Genomic DNA, 21,020 nt, shown 5'->3' with positions numbered 1-21,020 from the left:
TATTCCCCCTAGAGATCCTCTTAGATTTTCCCATCAGAAATGTATGCTAAATGTGTTGCAGTGATTGCCACTGTCCAGTGGATATAAAACTCCTCAATTTTGCTCCCAAAATGTTGATCCCCTGCCCTACAGATGATGCCAGGGAATCCCATTCCTCCCCTCTGAAGTTCTTGCTGTCCCCTCTGAGTTACCTAAGCATTTCCCCTCAAACTGAAACACCATGCAGTCCTGTGACAGTGCAGGCCATTCCATTTTTCACCGCAAATTCCCTGTTCTTGGTTTTCCAATTGTCCACACCCATTCCTCCCCAGTGTGACATTTCTTATAGTTCTTTCATTCCCACCCCCAGGGTAACAATTCCTATTTTGCAAATCCATTTCAGCTGTGCATCACAGTTTTAGTTCTCTTCCTACCATGTGTCTTCATTATCCTGTCCTATTTTCTCCCCTTAGCATTCAAGTAACCTTCTTCCAGCGTGCTCTGTCATTCCCTATAAGCATTCCCAATGACATTGAAAGCTTTACTTTCCTCTTCCTGAAAATAAAGCACTTCTGGATACTTTCTGGACAAACTCAGTTTGGGAACGTAGCAGGGGCACTTTGACCCTCAGTCTGGGTGATAGCCTGTAGCCCTCACAAGTGACCCCAGAGCCATAACCACAGTGTTCTGTCATTCCCATGACCAGAGATCTCAATCAACATCTTGAGAATATTTAACGACTGAATTCATTACAAATCCATTACAAATGTGCAATTATTATTTTTTTTATTTAAGGCTGTAAGTATAAACACTTATGTAGAGTTTTGGTACATGAAGAGAAGGAGTGTTCATCTGAATCAAAGGCTACCATCTTCTTTTCCTGATAACTTTTAGCCTTCACTCCAGACTTTAGGAAAGTTAGAGACAGGTTTACCACAGTGCTTTGAAGGCTTTTTTGTACCTTGAGAGCATTGTTTAACAGCCTCATCTCTAGGATGGCTCTCAGCCAGAGAAACTGCCAGAGGACTGTGGGGAGACAAAGGCAAACTCTCACACAGCTTCAGAGCTGCTGGGAGAAGAGAATCTCATCCATTGATTTGCTCCCAAAATAGCACCCGCTGGCAGGTTCTTGCCGGACCAATACGTGTGGTGTTTCCATCACTTATTGAGATGAAGTCTGGTGCCAGGAGTCCTGGGGTGGTTTCTCTGACAACCATAAGACACGCACAACGGAGATGCACATGACTTTTCAGGTGATGTTTTAACTCCTCTGGAACAATGAGCTGCACCATCAGAACTCAAGATAAATAAAAGCTAGGTGTACAGCCAAATGGTGAATGGCATTTATGTTCAAGGGCAAATTTGGGCTGAGCCTGAACACAGCCGTCTGCAGTGTCCCGAAGGGGAGAGAGCTCCTCCCGGAGACGCGCGGCCACCCGCCTGCCCCGCCCCGGCCTGTCCTTCCTCAGCCCTACCCGCGGCCGGGCAGCGGCCTGCGCCCACCGGGGCCCGGGCAGCCCGCCCAGGCGCGGAAGGCGGCCAAGCCCCGGCTGATGAGGCGGAGGCGGCACTGCAACGAGGAGCCGGCTGCCCGCCGGCAGCGGCCCTGGGGCGGCGAGCGCCCAGGGCCAGCGCCGACCCCCGCAAGGGCGCTGCCCCTCGGAAGCTCGTCGGAAACAGGGACTCCGGTGCCCATCCCGCAGCTCGGTCCTGGGGCTGCGCGGGGGCGGCCACTGTTGTACCGGCGCTCGCTGGCTTAGCCAGCCCCGCACTGCACAGCGCCGCGTCCAGGTGCGCCCGCCCCCGGCGACCGGATTGACAGCGTTGAGAGCCAATCGCCCGTGACAAATCTCGCCAGCTGCCCAATCACCGCTCCGGAAATAGGATGTGGGCGGTGCCCCGGGGGACAGCGGGCTCGGTGGCGCCGCGGCCGAGGAAGGGCGAGCGCGGGGGCGTCGGCGCGGGCGAGCGCGGCCGGGCTCCGGCCGGCACTGCCGCAGGGATGGCGGCGGCCGCGGCGAGGGGCTCAACCCCCATGGGGAGCGCTGCGAGCCGCCCCGTGACCCGCTGAGCGCCCTCCGCCTGCGCGCTGCCGTTACCCCTCCCCGCGGGCCGGCCCGGCTCTGCAGTCGCCATAGAGACCGCGCCGCACGCCATGGGGCGGAGGCTGGGCCGGGGGGCGCCGCTGTAGCCCCCGCCCCGCGCCGCGCACACCATCTCCTGTGGGGCCGGGGGCGCCGCCGGGTCTCCCCGCCCCGCCTCGAGGAGTCGCCGCCTCGGCCCCATTCCAGGTGAGGATTCGCGGTGCTGCGCCGCGGCCGCCGCCGTTACCCCGCGCCCCGTCCCCGCGGGCGCTCTGGCCGCCTCGGCGGGGCGCGGCCCTCGGGCTGCGGCGGCCGCCGGCCCGGCCCCAGCGGCTGCTGCGTGGGAGCCGCGTCGCGGTTTCTGTCCCCGCGGGAGAGGGAGTTTGCCGGGCGCGGGAGCTCCGGGGACCACGGCCCGCCCCGGGAAGGGCTTATTCCAGCGGGGCAGGACGGGGCGATCCCCTCCGTGGAGTTAGATCGGCAGGTCTGGCAGGCTCCAGTAGCAGTCACCGCTGTCCCGGCCTCTACGGAGAACTCAGATTCATAGGCATGAGATTTTTTTTTTTTTTTTTTTGGTCCCTCCCACTTGGTGCAAGAAGGCAAATGGTACAGAAATTTACGTGTTCTGACGGCGAAAGATCTCTGTTTTAAAATAGCTGCGTCTGTATTTCCAGCTCTGGGTTGTGGCATGCGTGTGACGGCTGCTGTGTGGGCACGGCTGGATGGGAAGCGGGCTGTCTGTCGCCTGGCGCTCTGAGTGCTGGAGCCATTAGCGGCACTTGCATCGATCCGTGCATACAGATATTCCTGGCTAGGCCGCGGGTGCGCGCACCACGGCGCTCCGGAGAACACAAACTGCGTGTGGAACGGCGTTAAAAAGACGTTATTGCGCGTACTTTTAGCTTTACAAAGAGGAAGTGGGAAAGCACCTGGTTCCCAAGTCTTCTGATGATCTCTGGAGCTGCAGCGGCATCCTTAGGCTTCTGTTGTCACTCTAGAGCAAAAGCAATGAGAGGACAAAGCTTGCTACGAGGTTTGTAACCTCTGCTGTGAGCCAGAGCAGTTGGAAACAACTGCTAGTGTAAGTGGGGGTGGGAGTGCAAATAATTATAATATTGATGTAGTGTCGTGGGGGGCGGAGAGAGATGGACACAAAGGAATGACCCTGGAGCATACCACAGCATTTTGAGAACCTTCTACTGTATTTATAGTTAAGCTGAAAATGGCTATAGAAAATTAGTTGTAAAATAGCCTGTAGTGGCTCTCTTAGTTAGACTTTATGTGCAGAACCAGTGTAATTTCAGCTTAAATGTTCTGAATTAATAAACTATATTGCGGGAATGTTGAGAGCCTTGAAATAAATCATACTCTATTTATTTAAATATCTTGTTAGCCTTAAAGTGTGTGGTTAGTTTTTGTGTTATGATTCTGGAAAGAATGAGTAGGTTTTTAAAATTCAGTCTGTGTAGTTAATGCCATGCCTCTGTTGAACACATGCTAGCTATGCTTGTAGGTATGTTAGTTCATTTTAAGAACAGAAGGGTTGAGAAAGCAAAAGGTTAGGATGTATTTTGCTACTCTTGTTTGATTTTGGTAATGTTTTTTGAAGTCTTTATTGTATGAATTCATGACAAAAAGATACCCAGCGTTTTTATTTTGTGTTAATGTTGTCCTGAATACTTTTTTGATGATAATTCATTTGCTTTACAGAATGAATTATGTTTAACAAACTTTCTTAACTTATTAAGCCAGAGGTATACTTGTTAACATTTGTTTGGCCTGTCAATGAAATTATATATAGGAAAGTTTGACTGCAATAGTATGAGTAGTCATTTGTCAAAAGTTATTTTGAAAACAGTTCATCAAGATGCAGTTTAAAAAATGTGGAGATGGAACCAATTATCCCTAAAAAATACTTTGTTCTTCTCTAATATGATATATTTCTGATGTACCATTATTTACTTGAAACTCAGCATCTTTTTAAACTTCCTGTTTGGGAAGGATGAAGTTAGAACAAGAAGAACAAATTGAGTGACTGGAATATCGTGACGTTGCTTATGTTTAGTGTGGTCACTGTACTGCTGCTGCATACTGCGGGCTCTGATGCTTCTAACATCACAAATTCCAGAGAGGCTTTTCTCAATCTGGCTGATTATATCAAGAAGATTTTTGAGTATGACAGATGAGAGATATGAGTGGGGTTTTCCTTGTTCAAAACTGGCTTCTAAACGATCAGTTTCTACCAGTGCTAGATATTTGTGTACAGAAGCTTAAGCATTTGTTTGGTGTGTGAAGTTGCAGTGTATGGTATGTTAATATACTACTGTGTTTTCTATTTTAGTAAGGGCTTGTTTATCTAGTGGGAGTGAATTGGTACTTTACAAAGGAGATTGACAGTTTCTGTGTGTTCCTGTGTCTTGCCTTGTGTGTTTCTTTTTCTCTGGGGAAGCACTACACAAAGCCTTTGTGTTAGGCTGGAGGGGAGGAGAAACAGCTGCCTTTTCAGTAGGAGACCCCAGGATTAGTTGTGGTCTCCCAGGGATGCGTTGTGGTACACGGACCAGCCATTGTCCTTCCTCCCTCATTCTGCGAAAACGCTCTCACCTCAAAGGAGAGCTTCCTTTGACTGATCTCTCAGAGCAGCGAGTTGTGCCATGGATCTGTAGCAGATCAGTCTGAAGGGCCGATTGTTAAAGCATTGGTGGGCAAGAATTAAAACATGCAAAATTGCCAAAATACAAGGTTTATCTTAAGGAATTTAAGAGCTACGGGTCATGTGTGTTTAAAATTTTCTTGTTATGAACTTGACTTCTTGTTCAGAATTAGGGTGAAAGAAACTTTCTCAAATCTTTTACTTGGCTTTTTTTTCTTTTTAAGAGTATAGTATCTAGGGTAGTTAAGTGGTAATTAAACATGTTAATTTTTAGAAGTGGAAATAAAAGCTATTTCAGTTGGATAAGAGAGTACAGCTACATGGAGCAGTTTCATTTTTCTGCTTTCCATGCACAAGTAGAGTGCTCTAATGCTTGTACTGCATTCTCTGTCATGCAGTGGCAGAATGAAAGAGAGAAGTTGGCTTGCCTCGTTTTGTTAGAAATATTGGGTACCATCTCATGTGGATTTTAGTAACTATATCTAGTATCTTCTTTCATAATAACTTCTTTGAGAATATCATCCAGTCTTTACTTATCCTTTAAAACTTTAATTATTTATTTACATTTTAGAGTCAGAATATTCCCCTCTCCTTGCTTCAGGGCTAGGTGTTCAGTAGTGTTCTTTTGAGGGAATCTAGTAACTTGGATTTTTTTAAGCTGCTTGAGAAATTGAGATGCCGTTCTTAGCCATTTAAATTTATAGTCTATCATTCTCTGTAGGAGCTTATAGGTCACTAGTCTTGAAACCTAAGTAGTGGAAAATTCAAGCAATAAAATCTGGCTTTCTGATACTTCGCCTCTTGATCTGGTTGAGAATTCTTTTTCCCATTTTTGAGATGTTGTACAAGCCATAACTTTTGAACAGTTATTTTTAAAATTATTTTTCAATTAATGGAGATGAATCCTGGAAAACTTGAGAAGGTTTTTGGGGAGAAGGGAAAGATTTAACCTGAGAGGAGTGAGGAAAGGAGGGCAGATTGAGAAACTGAAGAAGTCTCGGGTGTTTTTAATGAAACTATTTTGTTAAAAAGTTAAAAATATTTTTATTGTTATGTTCAGGCATGTTTTTCTGTGGTTCCTGTCCTGTGTGTTTGAGAACTTTTCATCACAGAATTGCATCATTTAAATGTTATTTTGTGCTGTTGCTTATTGTCTGAAGAGATTAATCAACGATTAAGAATTGCACTGATGAGGAGCTGTATCCACTAATTCTTTCTTTTGGAGAACTGTATGTAGCTTAGCATTGCATTTAAGTGCAAGTAGTAGTTAGAAGAGATGAAGGCCTCTTTCAGAGATGAAGTTTGCCAGATCACTGATGGTACTGATGAGGAGAGTAATTTTCTTTCCCGTACAAAGCTGTCTGATGCATAAAGGAAGAGTCAAATATGCTGAACTTGCTTTGAGAGCTTGTAGAGGATGTCAAGTTTCTTTAATATGTTGCCATATTTTTCTATTAGGGTGTTACAAAGGGACTTGTTACTTGTTGCAGGGACAGGTTACTAATGCCGAGTTTGCCTGCAGAAAAATGTAAAAAACCAGATTTTGTCATCCCGGTCTGTTTATACAGAAATAATTTTATTATGTTTTTGATACACTTCTCTCAAACTGAAGTTATACAAAATTTGTTCCACTAGTCTCATCCACAGTTAGGAGAGATCTTGCCTTTCAGAGCTTGCGTCTTTTTAGTAGTTGGGAATTGTCTTCAGTCAACAGCTGCCTATTGATTCTGAGAGGGGGTTAGTTCTGCTCTCTGTCACTTCCCAGATAATTCTTAGATAGTATTTGTTGCTTTTGTCATGCTCTGTCTCAGAGTACTAACGTTTTGTGAGGGTTTTAACCGCACTTATTTGATACAATGTTGTTCAACATAGTAAGAATTAGATTGCTCGGTTACATGGTGTATCAGCGGGATGTATCTTGTAGCTGTCAATTTACTTGTTGCCATAGTAATGCTTCAAATGCCACTCGTGGCAAGCAGTGTGACTTTGAGCATATGAAGTATGACTCTAGCTTTGCAGTGTTGAAGAATTAGAAAAAAAGGGAGACAGTGATCTGTAAATAGAATATACTTTTCAGCATCAAACTGGTGACTTTTTAGAATGTATTTGTATTCTTGAGTTATATGCTGCCTTGAAATAATGATTTTCTTGTCTTTCATTTATCAGCATCTTGAGCTTAATAGATCTAGAATGGGCATTATAAACTGATAGAAAATGCATAAGACGAAGAATGACTTTGTATTCCTTGAGTTTGATTGAATTAAATGCCCTGTTATATGTGATGCTTTGATTTTCCATCTGCAGTAGTCTATAAATAAAATCAAAGTATAATTCCCTGAGTCAAGTCAGCCTAGAACAAACTGTCATGTTGCACTCTGAGAGTTAAAGAAGAGGATTGGATCACTGTTCTTTTTCTGTGTGACATTTTGTGCTTTTTCATTAGGATCTAGAGATTATTCTGATAATTGTGATGGTTTTAGGTGAAATTACAGTTCTACAGTTTTGAGCAAGACAATGTATCCAGTGAGAAAGCCAGTTGAATAATTCATCTGGTTAGAGAAAAATCTTGAAAGACTCACAGGATAGATTAGTATGAAGAAAGGATTGACTGATCTTGTGGAGCAACGTGCTAGCTAAGCCAGTCAGGTCTTGTCTTGACCAGCCAAGAACTAAGAAATTGATGCTGAAGTTGAGGAGCAAACCCCAGTAAAGGGTTACCCCTTTTACAGTGAAGGAGATGTGTGCGGGAAAGGAGCTCTGTTATTGACTGACTGGTGATACTTGTTATTTATTTATGGATGAACATGGATATAAGAATATTTTTCACACATTAGCTCCTGCAGAAGAAAATGTGCATTATTGTTAAACCAGTCTAGCAGTTGGCTACTGCTTTTAAATGGAAACTTATGTTCTCTGCCTGAGCCTTTTCTAGTGCCCTTTGATCTCTGAGCTACACCGAGTCAACTCACTAACTTGGCAGAGAATGATTGTAAAAACGGAGTTGTTTGTATTGTTTTTTGGCTGATATCTGTTTGTAACTCTTGCTAGGTCATGCTGTTATGTGCAACTTCACCCTGAATGCATAGCTGGGATAGTCATAACCAGATCCTTTTGTTTACTGTAGCCTGCATGTTTAGCTGACAGGTTTTCCTGCCTATTGTCAGTTCAGGGAGGACACAAGAGAAAGAGGAACATTTTATGTGAAAGGCTGCTTTGAGGTGATGGTGCACTTTCTTCTCTGTTAATTTGAAGGAAATAGGGGCAGCGTGCTAATTTCAGACTGGACATTTCTTCCTGTTGTTCTGATATATTTCATTAATTTTGAGCCCAGGATACCTCAGTCATGTGGCAGTGCTTCTGTAAGTATCTTTCCTTGATCAGTCCATTTTCCTCTCGTAATCAGGGAGCAGCTGTACTTCGTCTGGCTTGTTGGAACTGGCAGTTAATACTTCAATTCTATTGTAAGGCCCTGCTCACTGAAATATTTCTTTTTCCTGGAGTAAAGGTTTGGACAGAATTGATTTATGGTCTGAATCAGGACTGTGAATGACATACAAGTAGTCATGCAGTAGATGTTGGTCATATTTGGTGTTGGCATATTATGAAGTGCTTTTATATTTCTTACTCTGAAACACATAAAAACTCAATCTTGATCTTAATAAATAAGAATGTAGTTATTACTACTCTTAACTGTGTTATTTCTATTCTATCTTCTGGTATTACAAAAAAACCACCGACTGTACACAGATTTCACCCATATCATTGAATGTGTCCTCTTCCTCAGCAGAAATCTCATAACCCTGCTTGCCATATGATTGTGTGTCTACATTATGCTCTTATGGAGTTGAAATTAATTGTTGTTTAAATAATAATTTTAAAATGCAGAAGTATCTCACCACAGTTTAAAGCTGAATATGCTTCAAGCAAATGTAATGACTGTTGGTGTTTAAAAAAACCACCATAGAACTGTATTTCCTTTATGTAAATTCAAGAACTTATAGAATACTGGTGTCAGTGTAGGGTTATTACACTTTGCCATAATGATGTCATGTGTAACTGTTTCCATATCTACAAAGTTAAATCTCCTCTCAGTCAATCTGAAGTAAAATTTCCAGTGTTAGACAAATTATTTCTATAGATCAAGTGTTCAAACATTTAAAATATACAAATATGGTGGGTTATAGGTCAACAATACAATCAGGATTATTTTTGTAGCCTGGCTTTAATTTGGAGGGATTTGGAATTTCATGTCTTTATTTACATACAGCCCATATTTCCTAAAACATGTAACACTGTTATTCAGTACTATTTATTATTTAAGTAAGGGATAAACTGAAAGCCTGTAAAGGTTTCTGAGAAAGTTTGCTCTTTTGTTTTTAGGAATAATTGTACATTTGTTTGGAAGATAGTTAAAATCTGGTCTTGCACTCTTCTGATGTGTAGGAAGTTCCTATAATTTTTGAGAGCCTCTTGAAGCCCATGTTTGTAATATATAAACTTACTGATTTTCATGCCTCATCGTTCTGCCATGTTTTATTTTTTCAACTGATCCCTGGAATGTTTTTTCTGAACTTAAGACAGTCCCAGCAAATGAAATATGCCTAGGATAATTGTATTTTCATAATGAAATATGCTTGTATAATTAACTTCCAAAGACAAAAGCCTCATCACTTTATTCAATCTGACCGTGTGACGACCAAAGGAATTGTTGTGATTGTTGAGGCTAACTTTATGCGTAAAACCAGCTTCCCTAGGGCTTCTCTGAATTATGTGTGCTAGTAGTAGTTGAATAAGAGTATATAGTGTAGAAAATCATTGTGCTGTCTTTTAAGAATTGTCAGTAATGAGGAATCCATTGAAAGAGTTAATGAGATATTCTATTAGTAGAGTATTTTTATTAATGAAAGCTAAAGATCTTGGAGATATTTGTATGTATTTAAGGAATCTAAAGATTTGACTTTTAACTTGTATGAATTGTGTGTCAGAATTAAGATCTTTTGCAATTTCCTTGACTAAAGCAATTTCTATTAGATAATCTGAAGGAACTGAGCTTCATAATTCTGAACACCAGAATGGGATATAATATTGTAGCAGCAATCCTACAATGAGGATAGAGAGGTATTATGATCTCTCTTAGTATTTATTTGCCTATTCATCCATAATTTTCATAACTTTAGTAATCCGACAAATACATATATCAGCAATAATGGATTACTCCTTTGTGTTAGGTAATGTTTCCATTTATTCCTTGGTCCTTGATGGATAAAATCTTGTTTTATCTAAGCTGGCATGTGTGTAGTTCGATTGCCGTCTGTGTAACCTCTTGATGCCATTTGTCCTTTATCACTTTCTGATCTCAGTATCAACCACAAACTTCATAATTTTTTCCTGAGTAAAAAATGTTTCAGTATTAAGTTGGAAATTGATTCCTATGGGAGTAATTAGAAAGATATTTGTTCAGTTCACTTATATTTTGGGACCTATTATTTTGTGTATGATCTGTTGATTTTCTGGCAGAAAGACACTACAGTGTGATATAAACTTAGATGTCTTACAGAAGTAGAAGTTCCATAATAACTACTACCCTTACACACCAAACTTGTAATGCCATAGTAAAAAGTTAGTTTGATAGGACGGGGAACTTAATTAAGTGGCCATAGCTATAGTGTCTTCCTTTAGTTCTTTATTAGTCAAGTCCCCTTATTTGTCTGGAATTGATGTTGAGCTAGTGGCCCATAGTTACCAAGTAGTTTAATTTATCCTTTCCAAACTTTAATATCAGTTATCTTCTGGAGTGTTCTGTGTTTCAGGAACCTTTAAATCAGAGATCTCCTTGAAAATTCCTATTAAGGTACAAGTTATTCAAATGCGTCCTTCTGAACGTTCTGTCTGACCTGGTAGCATCTCACTAATATCTGTGGTCCCCCGGAAGGCAGCGGCGGGGCTCGGGGCGCCGCGCCGTCCTGGCCCCGCTCGCTGCCCGGCCGGAGCTGGCCAGGGTGCTGAGCCTGATGGCTCCGGTACCGAGAGGGGGCTGCCACTGACAGGAGCGTCTCGTCTTCTATCGCTGCCTCCCGGGACTTGCACAGATAGCCTGTATGCCTTTGCTGCTTATATCAGAAAAAGACTCTACTGTGACAGTTTTCCCTGAGCCACAGCTGCTGGCTTTTTAACACCTCCAGTCATGATAAATTCATCACTGGGACCAGATTTTTTGCTGTCCAAATTATACGAAATGCACCTATACCACCCACAAGCAAGGCACTTTTATAAGTGCATTAGCATTCACTGTGCATTATGGTGAATTTTCAGACAGCGTATAAAAGGCAAAAAACATTATTCTGCCTGTAGCTTAACAACTTTCACCCAGTGCCTCAAGAGAATCCTATAGAGCAGCCTCCAAAGATGAATCTGGAAAGTAGCACTAAACATCTATAAACAACTTCAGTATTATTGCAGATATTAGTTTAAGTTTTTCCTCCATAACCCACAAAGTTCTGCTTTTTTGTCTGCACCACTTTTTTTTTTTTTTAATATTGTAAAGATGATCAGTGATAGCACTGGTTTAAATTATTGTTATTAAACATACCCCTCTCCCATTACTTTACTAATTCACTTTTTAAAATATCATACTCATTTGGTAAGTGTTAGGGCATATTCATTTGAATCTATATGTTGCTACATTACCAAATTTGCTGCCATTTTTTATAAGTAGTTACGGTTGAAGACATGAATCCTCATTGATACAGTTACAAAGTTCTGTATTTCTGTAAAAAATATAGCAGTGTACATGGAATAAATATATAAATAATGTAAACATATATGTGTATATCATAAAAACACACATGCACGTAATGTGCATATATAGATATGTATCAAAAAGTGTGTTGTGTCATATTCTTTATAAAAAAGTATGTTAGCATAGCAGTATTATATATAATCTATGTTTCTGATTCCCTGAACTAATTTTTGCTTTGATGTGGTTATACCTGAGAATATTGAACAGAGAAGAAGCTCTTTGATGGCTGCCTCAGCAATTATGAGGAAGTAGAAACAAGAAATGTGAGAGAAGCATGAAGGTGTTAGTTAGAACATGTAGCACCGTCCTCCTTCTCTCCCCTTTTCCCATTTAATTCCTTTTCCTCAGGCCCTTTCTGGTGAGAGGTTTGGATGCCCTTCTGCTGTGCTGCTTGGCTCTCAGGCAAGAGCTGGGATTTCTTGACATGGCTGCTGTTCTGTGTAGTGTGAAGGCAAAGGCTAGAGCAGAGTGTTGGACCTGAAATGTAACAGAACCTGAAGGAGGCAGCTGTTGATGTATTAAAGGCAAACCCAGAGGATTTGTTTATTTATTTAGGCTTCATGTGTGTGAATTGTATGTTATAGTCTAAACATGGTGATGGGAAGTAATTTCCATGATTTTTTTTAAATCTGTTGCATGTTTAGATTAATATGCCTAATTTCTTATGCATCACCATATGCATGGCAATTTAAGTTCACACACACACAAAGAAAGAAATCTCTAGCTAGTTGATTGAACTATTTTAATATTTTGAGAATATGACTATTGCTCTATCCATGAGTGCTTTTTCTCTTAGAAGTAAATGTAAGCCTCTCTCATGCTTTTTTTTTTACATTTTCAGCTTTAAAATTATTACTGAACAAGTGTTAGTGGTTATTGAAATCTTATTTACTAGCTGCCAGACTGAAGCAAAGCTGTTGGATGGAAGCAAATTAAAGTCACTTTTGCAATTCAATACTGCAGCCATCAACACTTAAATAAAACTTCTGAAAATGCGCTTGAAACTTGAATCTCTTCTCTTGTTCCCATCACCAGCTACCAGCTCAACAAAATGTCCAGGAACAGATTGTCCTTTTATCAGCCTTGACAACTGATAGTGACCAACAAATGGATTAAAAAGCATATTTTTGCCTTGTTTTTTGCTGCATGCTGTAGGGTCTTGTATGGTTTTAAATATTTCATGATGTGGTAGAAGCCTGGTCTCCTTGGGGAAGGAAGTTCTATGTCACTAAAAGTGTGTGATCACTTCTCTAGCAAACACTGTAGAAATCTTTGTAGACTTCTTTCTTGTATGAAAGTAGTGCCATGTCATAAATAGGTGTATATGTGCTGAATGAAATGAGGGAAAAAATGCCTTAATCCAAAACAAAGCAAGCTTCCATGGTATTGGATGTAGTCAGGATTTGCCTGTAATGTCTTTTCTATGGGAAAGGTAGAAAATACTGGAATTTAGTTAAATGTTGAGGAATATCCAACCAAAACCATTTAGAAAAGTGAAAAGTATATTAAGAGATGTGAATATTGTATCAAGTGGCAACAAGATTTTGGAATTTTTTGTCCTTTTTTTCATCGGTTTTACATAGTAGCTTATTTGTGGAAAGAGAGTCATAAGTCTTTTGCAGTTCTTTTACAGCAATTGTTTATGACTACTCACAAGACATTTAATTTTTTTTTTTTGGTAAAGTTAAGTATTGAGAGTTCCTTGAAGTAACAAAGTAGATACAAAAATCACATTTGTTGTGGTTTTAAATATGTTTGTTTCTCTTGAACCTCAGGCATTTAGCAGTCTAAAATTTTTGTCCTGTCACCTATATAAAAATTACTGTCCTATGTTTTGCAACTGCCAGAAGTAACAATCAGTTTTTACATTAAAGTTTTCTTTCTATTCAAACCGTAACATTGCTGTATCTGACTGTCAGTGATTTAAAATGTATTCTGTGAATTTTCATTGTCAAAAATCTGACCCTGGATATCTGCACCAACTTTATTAAGATATAGTCTTGAGGTTAGGAAATGTGTATTAATATATTAGTTCTCTGCATTCAAGCTATCAAATTATTTGAGTATAAAGATTAGAGGCATTTCCAAGTATTTTCTGAAGTGAGGCGGAGGGAAGAAAATCTGTATGGAAACACTGAGACAGCACAAAACCCAACACAAAGTGGAAGGGAGAACATGTGTAAAATAGAAGTTGAAGTGATAGAACAAATGATATTTGGAGTTTCTGAGTGTTTATAATATATTTTTTCAAAATAATTTCACATAAGTGCCAGAGAAGAAGAGTTTACTTGAGTTGAATTGTTTTGCTTTATGATGCCATTCCTGTAACAGCTAGCTAGTCAACACTTTTAGGGTGGAAGCTTCTTTCAAGTAACTGACAGAAAATTATGCACAATATTTTGAGTTGCATCTCATCAGTTCAAATAATTTAAATATATGTTGTACAGGGAGAATAATTTCTCTATCCTTTCTCCATCTGCCCAAACATAATGTACGAATGTGAAATTCTAGAGTAGAGTAGATGTGTATTCAGCAGTAGTCATACATGGATGCCTAAGGAAAAGTACAAGACCACAGAATATAAATTATACTTCCCTCTAGTTCTTTTCTGTTTTTTAGTAAGGGACTTCCTGCACTAAATATATTTAATATGTATTTTTGGTAACCTACAGTAGTTTTCTTTTTCATGTAGTTGACTGTTGTTTGCTTGAACCATTGTAAACTTTTAGTATTCACAGTATCCTTTTGCAAGAAGTTTCACAGATTAGTTTTCTCTGAGTCTGGCTCCTGCTGACCTATTTTGTTTTGGTTTTTTCTTCCTTTATTAAATGACATCATAAATAGCTGATTCCTAGCTAAACTCTATATCTCCCTAATAATTTTGTAGATCTCTGTCAAGTACCTCTCTCTACTTCCCATCATCCTTTGAAAAAAATTGTAAGTCATTACTTTGTGTGGAAACTAGTTTGTAGCCCTGATTATCTTGTTCTATTTTCTTTTTTCTTTCCTTTTATTTTTTTTTTTTTAGATAGGAAGGGCTATTGCATACAATACTCAATATATTAGTGAACCATGGATGTACACACGATCTTCATGTTGTCGTCTGCTTTGTCTTTGTCTGAATTTGTCTGAATTCCTAAGATTTGATTTTTTTTGGACTGCTATTTAGCATTGAGTTGCCATCTTTTCTTTCTGAATATTTACTTACAATATTTCTTATAATAACAAGATCTTATTCTTGATTGCTAATAGTTTCTCACGTGTTTAGTGAACAGTTAAGATTTGTTCATGTGTTTAATAATAACAGTTAGTTATTATTTTTCTGATACACATAATTTTATATGTACACACATAGAACCTCATTTGCCTTTTTATCTCCTGGTCATACAGTAACATGAAGTCACCCAGTAGTTTTTCTCAATTGTCCCTTTAATAGTTTGGATTGGAACTTTAATGATCATCTAGATCCAGCCCTTGCCACGGTGCCACGGTTGTCAGGTTGTTCAAGGCCCTATCCTGTCCGTCTCCTTATTTTGAGGGAGCATTGTGTTTAGGTACCCAAGGAATCCATTCCAAATTTGAAAGCAGAGCTGTTAATGATCCAGATGGAATATGGTGAGTCAGGTTTTCTATATGTGAACACTTTGTGCAAAAATATTTTTTAATGGAACTTGAGTGAAAATATTGATCTTAATAAATGATAACTCATCAGCCTAAAAAGGGTGGTTCTCTGTACTGTACTGTATATTTACAGATGATCTCAACACCATGCAAATACTGAAATTACATAGTCTGGTGATATAAGGGTATTAAAATTAGCAAAAAGGAAGATGGAGAACTGGAGAAAGACCTTGCTACTCTGAGGTAATGATGAATGAAAATAATCATAAAGCAGTTGACATAGGATAAATAATTTTAAAATGTTCAGTGGTGAACTTCATTCTTTTGAATGTGGTTTTGCAGGTTCTGTGAAAATAATAGGTTAGTGCTTACTAACAATGCTGGTCTCTGGATCTCAGAGGGGATGTAGTAGAACTGGGAAAAACACACAGGTGATGATCAAAATCAGTGAATGACCAAATAGTTGAAGAGGTAAATGAGGGGGCATATGGTAGGGGTGTATTCCTTGTGTAGGACTGAAAGGTGAACAGGGAGCAACCATACACTGCCTTCCTGTACAAGGGTTAATGAATCTCAAATGTAACCAGCGAAAGGCAAACTGGAAACAAAGGTGTGCTTCCCACAGCATGGAGTTAGGTTACAATTTGCTTTATGAGCATTTCGAGTGGTAAAGTTTTCATGGTTCAGAAAAGTTTTGATGAACTTGGAGACAAAAAAAAGTTAAATACCATCCTTGGCACTTTGTGTTTTGTGTCCCAGCTTGCTGTATCCCCAGAAAATATTCTGGCAAGGGTAATCACATGCTTTGTGTGTCTTTGTATTTTTCCCTAGACATCAGCTGCTGGCAATAGTCAGGGACAGAAGATTGGACTAGGTGGATCTTTGGTCTGATGCAGCCTGTCTCCTCTTCTGATTAGCTGTCTATGCTATCTGCTTTTCTCCTGTCTGACCTAATTTTTTTTCTGCTGCAAATTAAGTTGATATTTTTGGATTTGTCACAACTTTAAATACCTTTGCCAAAGTTCCATTTTGGTTCTTTAATACATGTCTTCCATTTCAAACCTTGAAGGACCTTGGATTAGGAGCTCAAGTTTCAGTCACTGTTGCTTGAAGCCACCTTCAACTGCAGCTATAAAACAAGTGCATACTCTGACCAAGCCCCATTGCTGACTGAAGCTCCTGTACCTTTGTAGTTTCCAGCACCAATATTTTTTAGGGACAAACTGGTTAGGCAGTCTTAGATGAGATACAGCCATCTCCTTTGTTGCTGTGTATTGTACTTGTAGATTTGATGTTGCCTGAGCCCATGTGATGATTGTGGAATATTCTGTGAACAAGAGAGGCTTCCTGGTGCTGTACAGAACCTCTCTCTACAGCCATGCCAAACTGAAGATAAAGTAGTAACTTGTGATGCTCTGCTGGCAGTATATCATATGTTTATTCACCTGCCTTAGTGTCTCCTTCCTTCACCAGAGCCAGACACCAAGCTATTTCCCACCTCTCCTGTCATTTGGCAGTGCATAAGGACCCACTTATGTGGCTGTGTCTTACTCTCTGGTGCTAGGGGTGTTGACAGCAGTGTTGAATTGGTCTTGGCAAGAGTGTCACTGTGGTTTTTCATCTTTGTGCCTGACTTTTTTAGTGCTCTTGATCTGCTGCTGAAAAGTACAATGCTCCTTGAACAACTGAGGTGTTACTGCATAAACTGTAACGTGATGCTGTGTCTTCCCTCCTTAACTCTGTCAGGGATTGCTGTGTTGCGTGGCAGAATGGGTGTGTGTTCCCCTCACTGAGGAGTCCTGTCAGAGTTTGGTAGATATCCTGCACTGTGTGGACTCCCTCATGTTCATCCTGTCAGCTAGGCTCTTTTGGAGTCATCCTGCTTGGTGTAGTAGTTGCTGTCCTCATTTCACACATTAGCAAAAAGCAGAGCTTTATTTAAGAGCTGTATTTAAGGAGATGGCACACCTATCTACTCACAGCCTGTGTCCTCTCTTTATCACAATACTGCAGCAGATTTAGTTATGTGCCCTAAAGTTAAGGATGCTAAGAGATCAGACATTACAGACTGAAAAAAGATCTTTTCCTCTGTTCTTTTTCCTGTTCTTCTTAGCAAGCTGTCAGGCTTCACTCACCATGTCTTTGTGATGTGCTTTATACACTGATATATCAAGAGAATGCTCAGGTTTTGTTCATGAGTCCAGGTCACTTCATGGCTGGTGCTGCAGGCTGAGCACAATGCTGTGAGAGCAGTCATGTGGCTGCCAGCTGCGCTGCTTCTGTGCCACTGGCAGCCCTCTTGATCACTTGAATGTGTCAGTGCAGACAACATTTTGCTATTCACATGCTGTCTATCTGAATGTCTCATCAAAGTTTCTCTGCCAATTTTCTTGTATTTTCCAAAAAGTTGTGTTATTTCCATTTATAATTAGAGTTTGCCCTGAACTTTAGTTGTTTGGATTAAGCATTTAGCTGTATATATTCCCTTGCATCATTCTCACACAGTCCTTAGCAGCAACTCTTCTCTGTAAATTGCTGTGTATCTACTCTGAAGAGTTTCATAGGCTTTGGCAGAAGTTCTTCAGAGCAGTGTATTGCTTGTTTTCTTTTCTCCTCTAGTTGTGTGTTGTATGCACGTGCTGGGCATTTATATTTTTCTTTTCTCAGAAAATGGATTTATGAAATCATACATAGTACTAGTCAAAAGGTCAATAGTTTGGAGCATCTTAAAAGATCAATTTCTGTTATTCCTTGGAATATAAATGGTGAACTATTAATATTCTGAGTTTATCCTAGAAGGATGACTTAGTATTCTGACATTTCAAAAAACTGGAAGCAAAGATTTTAATTTTGCTGGTAAATCCAGACTATAATTAGTTTGTTATTACAACACTGTGCCACTGTTTAAAATATCTTAATGGTTTGACTTCAAGCTGTCTTTGTTCAAAACCACACTTCACTACCACTTTCCTACAATGAAAATTTTCTTAGGATCTTAAAAAATTATTATTGTAAAACCTTGTATAATTAAGGTAATTGCAGAACAGAATTTTCAAGTTTCTTTGAAGAAGGCTTGACAAGTAAAACAAATTTTTATTGCAAAAGTCCATGGTTCTAGTTCTATTTAGGTTTGTTGTCAATACCACAACAGTCTTGGTGAATCTAAGATGGAGAAATACAGGTGTTTTTTTTTTTTTAACAAGTGACACTTTTAGGGTTTTAAAATTAATTTTTGAGTAATTAATGAGGTTTCACAATCTGCTTTTTGATTTGGAACTCACTCGGAGTTGTGGGAAAAAATTGAGAGTGAATTTCACTTTCCCAAGGGTTAGGTTCCCACAATAGTACTAAAGGCTTTGCGCTTGAGGTTGAAGTTCAACAACTGGTTTCAGTTGAAAGCAACACAGTTGTCCAGCCTTTCCCTGTTCCCTACAGCTAACTTCTATTCTTTCTCTTTTTCTGACATAAGCCTTTGTGCTCTAGTGGGACAGATCAAATTAGGAAATTAACTCAAGCATCTGAAAAATGTCATGGTAAAAATGTCATGGATTAAATAGAGTTTTTGATATATAACTCATTCTAATTCTCCCCTGGCTGAATTTTTCTGTTTTTCTAAAGGTGATAAATTACATTCTGCTTCTCTGATAGGTGTCACAACCATATAATCTCCTCCTGTCATATGCATGCAGAGGCTTTCCTTTCTCTATGGCAAGATATAGAGTACCCTTATTTTAGTTGGTCTGATCAAGAAACACTAAAGTTTACTTCAATGCAAATGCTTCTAAGTCCAATTTAATTTTCAAGTTGTAAATTCTATTTTGGACTTGAAGAGGGTTTTGTGAGCCTAAAACTTGTATGGTTTTGCTACATGAATTAGTTGGTTTAGTGAGACATAATACACTCCTTTGATAAACATTGCCTTACTTGGGTTTTCATAATATTTTGGTACTGAATTCTCTTGCAAACTGAAAATAGCGTGGTAGCTTGAAACATATATATTTTTAAAATAAAACTGGAAACTAAATGTTACATTTTTAACTCCATTTTCCAACTGAGAAAATTTCACCACCTTTGTAATAACAACTGCAGAAGTTGCCAGAAGGAAATACAGACTCTCTGGCAATAGCACACAAGGCAGTTGGGAGCTTTTCACACCTGGAATCTGCAAATGGTGATGAGCATTTTTGGCACCCAAGCATTTGAGAAAGGAAAACCTAAAATTACATTGGTTCTCTGTTGAATTTTTAAAAAGATTTTCATCACAACCAGTACAGTTGGAAATTTTAGTCAAGATTTTAAATTCAGTTTTCTCATGGATGTGATAAATGATGATTTTTCAAAACACCAGCTTTTAATGGATGTATTTAGAAAACATTCAGGTTTAAGTGTAGGATGGCTTTCTAGTTTGGATGTTCAAATAGATGCATTTAAATAATTTCTATCCCTGGAATTAACAATTTGAACATGTTCTTAGCCTTTCTAAGACAGTGGGCTTTGCTGTAAATGTGGTGAAATTAGGACCTTTGAACATTTCCTGCCCTGATTTTCCCTTTATGCTGGCCTTTTAAAATGTTCTTTGTTCTTTAAGTTCTGCTTAAAAAATAGAAAATACTGAAATGGAAACCATCTTAGGCAGATTTCAGTTGGTTTACTAATTTTTTGAATGAGTTGAAGGCAGGCAGGTAGGCTCCTAATATGCTCAGAGAGTTCCTAATAGCAAAAGGTCAATACTATTCCATAGTGGAGGCAACACGACATATGTTCTTTTCTATGGAACAGAAGTAATCTTCTGTGCTCCCTTGCTTTGTCCTGGAACTTACAGTATCTACATTAGGCCAAAATTGTCTGTGCTACTTTTTCAACCTTAGGTCTGAATTTAAGCATCTATAAAGGCTGGTAAGCAGAGGTTGACTTCAGTTTAGGCTATCTCTAAGGGAATTATAGACACAAATTACTTTCAAGGATTGCCCTTTTTACTGGAACTTTTGCGCTGTTATTTTCAAATACCATATAATCTCTTAGTGTACTTGGATGGGGTAAATTCATCATTTGCAAGGCTAATGTGTAGTTAAAATCAGTTAAAGTGAATAGAAAGGTTTTAAATAATGGATGTCTGTACAGCATTCTGGATATTAGCTCTAATGCTCCTTTACCTGTTCTTGTTTTATACTGTAATCAATTCCCAGCAAAGCTTATGTTATGGAACAGTCTATCCTCATTCTCTTGTCCTAGTTACTCCATGACCTCTCACCTGGAAATAAATTTGACGGAGGGCTAACTGTCTTTCATTGTAGTTGTGTTATCTTGAAAAGTGCCTCTGAAGTGGCAAACTGATGAGTTCATGAATACAGAATTTAATTATATATATTGCAATTAGAGTGACTGTTACTTTTTTAGGAGAATTGTAAAGAAATGTTTGTTTTGCTGATAATAGCCTTACTGCCACCTAAAAAACTGCACTGCTAAAGGGTTCATCTACTGAATGAGTAAGGGAAAGCTTGCACCTTAACTGTGTGTCATTAATTATTCATCTGCTTCAGTAGAATACAGAACATGCTGCAGCTTTCTTAAATTGTTAACAGTATTATAGCCTGTTAAAGAGCTGTGCCAAAAACAATGTATCTCAGTAATACAGATGCAACTGTATTTACTTATATGAGTCTTTAATTCATCTGTGAAATTTGGAATGGGCCAGTCAGTCTTAATTCAAATCCTTCCAAATTCAGAGAAATTTCAGTTTCAGTCTTGACCTGAGAACCACCTCCAAAGAATGCATATTTATATCTGTCCAAAAGTCCTTTAGATGTAGTCATCTCTAGTAATGTCCTTTTCTTCTGTATAAATTTGGGGAAGGTGATTGTAGTCTAAATTGCACCTACTAGAA

General features: G+C 39.4%; 1 protein-coding gene across 3 annotated transcripts in view; it reads left to right on the top strand.

Moving 5' to 3' along the window:
* The first annotated feature begins 2,156 nt into the window (after nt 1-2,156).
* Nucleotides 2,157-21,020, top strand: part of TTBK2 (tau tubulin kinase 2) — a 76,683-nt gene continuing 57,819 nt past the window's right edge. For 2 of the 3 annotated variants that reach the window (XM_054275254.1, XM_054275252.1), the window contains exon 1: nt 2,157-2,270. The gene's annotated coding sequence lies outside the window, so the exon portion shown is untranslated. Of the gene's footprint in view, nt 2,271-3,008; nt 3,097-21,020 lie in introns of those variants that run through there. The other variant, XM_054275253.1, reaches the window with a different exon arrangement.

Source organism: Melozone crissalis, unplaced genomic scaffold (assembly GCF_028551555.1).
Source record: "Melozone crissalis strain CALT ecotype California unplaced genomic scaffold, PUWL_Pcris_2 ptg000018l_1, whole genome shotgun sequence".
In the NCBI taxonomy this organism is placed as follows: Eukaryota; Metazoa; Chordata; class Aves; order Passeriformes; family Passerellidae; genus Melozone; species Melozone crissalis.
Note: the sequence above shows the minus strand (reverse complement) of the source record. Positions and strands in the feature narration are given on the sequence as shown.